The sequence below is a fragment of the Chrysochloris asiatica genome, unplaced genomic scaffold (assembly GCF_000296735.1).
Source record: "Chrysochloris asiatica unplaced genomic scaffold, ChrAsi1.0 scaffold00073, whole genome shotgun sequence".
NCBI lineage: Eukaryota > Metazoa > Chordata > Mammalia > Afrosoricida > Chrysochloridae > Chrysochloris > Chrysochloris asiatica.
Window position 1 is genome coordinate 7,442,090 of NW_006408591.1, and position 1,877 is coordinate 7,443,966.

Genomic DNA, 1,877 nt, shown 5'->3' on the forward strand with positions numbered 1-1,877 from the left:
CACAGTATAAATATATGCTTGAACTAAGATTAATACACATCACCATTTTATCAATTATATAATAAAACAAATTATCAAGTATCTAAATATTAAGTTACACAGCTCAAAAGGTATATAAAAATTAGTCTGCTCAATTCATTAACAGAAATTCATTTTTTTTTGTTGTTTTTTTTGCAAGAGGTTGGAAGAGGGGGAATCACACTTCAAATAAAGTTGGTAAACAATTTCCAATTGATGAAAAAAAAAAGAAATATTTTTTAGTTGTATGATTAAGAATAGTTTTAGCTATAATAAAGCACCTGTACCTCTGGGGAAAAATTTTACTAAATTAAAGAACATATTCTACATGTTCTCTATAAGACAAAGGCAACATTTACCGAAAAATTTTAATAGTCCACTCCCATTCTTTATTCAGGTCTTCCCTGTTAAATTGCATGCCAAAGTACAAAAATTAAATTAAGGCTTTTAATTTTTTTTTTGGTCTGGATACATTAAAGACATGTGCTTCTGTACAATGTAGATTTTTTCAAAATGAAATTTATAGAAAGACATTAAATAATCATTGTCAAGACTTCATAAAAAAAAAATCAATGGTTAAGCAAACCTCATGTATGAATATGGGAGACGTAAATATAATCTGAGCAGGTAAATAACCATCCATATAGGTACTATCTTCAAAGTTTGAATTGACTGAAGGAATAAATCACATAAAGGTCTAGTGTTCTTAGTTCCTGGGATTTTTTTAGTTCTGTATGATACCAAAAATATAAAAGTATTATGCTTGGTGTTTTGGTATCTATCAACCTAAATTTCTTATATATTGAGAAGATTCTGACATGGGAATAGATTTAAAGTCTTATAACAATACTGCATGATTTCAGGAAAGGTCAATTGGTACAAATGATAAGGACATTTTAAATGCTGAAAAGTAGAGCTTTGCTAAATGTACAGATAGACTGACTGCAATTCTGTCAAACCTGGCAAAACTGCTTTGAATACTCTTATGGAAGCTTTATTTACCAAGCTAACATGTTGGTCAATATGCATGAAACTAGGTCCTGTCTCAAGTTCTACTTCCAAAGTAATACCACCAGGCACCCATTTTATTGAATGTAAACAGTTGTTTCTATGATCATTGGAGTCTTTAAAGTGCAACCACATTTTAGGACTATATTTCTTCAAATACAAAAGTTGCTTGCTATTAAAAATTCTATGTCACGTTTGCCTTATGAACTGTACATAATCTTCATATTTCATTCCACCTTCAATTAATGCTAGGACAACAAGCATTGAAGCTCTCCCAAGTCCTGCATCACAATGAATAGCGATACAACAACCAGGTTCTTCATAAAAATTAATTTTTATAAGATTTAACCAGTCATCAACAATATGATTGGATGGTGGTGCACCATCATCAAAAGACCAATCAAGAAGACAGATGTCTTCTTTTCCCACAAAAGCAGTGTCATAAATTGCTTCATATACTCTTATTATTGTGGCAACTCCATACTTCTTAAGTTCTTCTATACATTTATTTAAGGTCACATTGGCTGGATTGTGCGTAATAAGAAATCTCATGTTCTTGTATTTGATTTGTATGTGACAGTTTACTCGAGCCATTTTGACTTTTTTTTTTTAACAATTAAATAGGGTTATGAAAGAATTTAAAAAAGTGAATGTAGAAATGATGTAAAGAAACAGAAGCCTGCTTCAAAATACTCCACTTGCAAGACTCAGTGCTTTCAGTATGTTGTTGGGAGTAATGGAAAATGAAATGACCCTTCTAACAAGAAGCAGCAATTCTTCACTTCAACCCAGTAATACAGAGACAATAGAATGTAAGTGCACTGAGGTTTGTCCCATTCAGGTCAGAACTC

The 1,877-nt window shown here is 31.2% G+C and overlaps 1 pseudogene; it reads right to left on the bottom strand.

Annotated features, from left to right (window-relative positions):
• Positions 1-939: 939 nt before the first annotated feature.
• Positions 940-1,620, bottom strand: LOC102829977 (annotated as a pseudogene).
• Between the last annotated feature and the right edge of the window lie 257 nt (positions 1,621-1,877).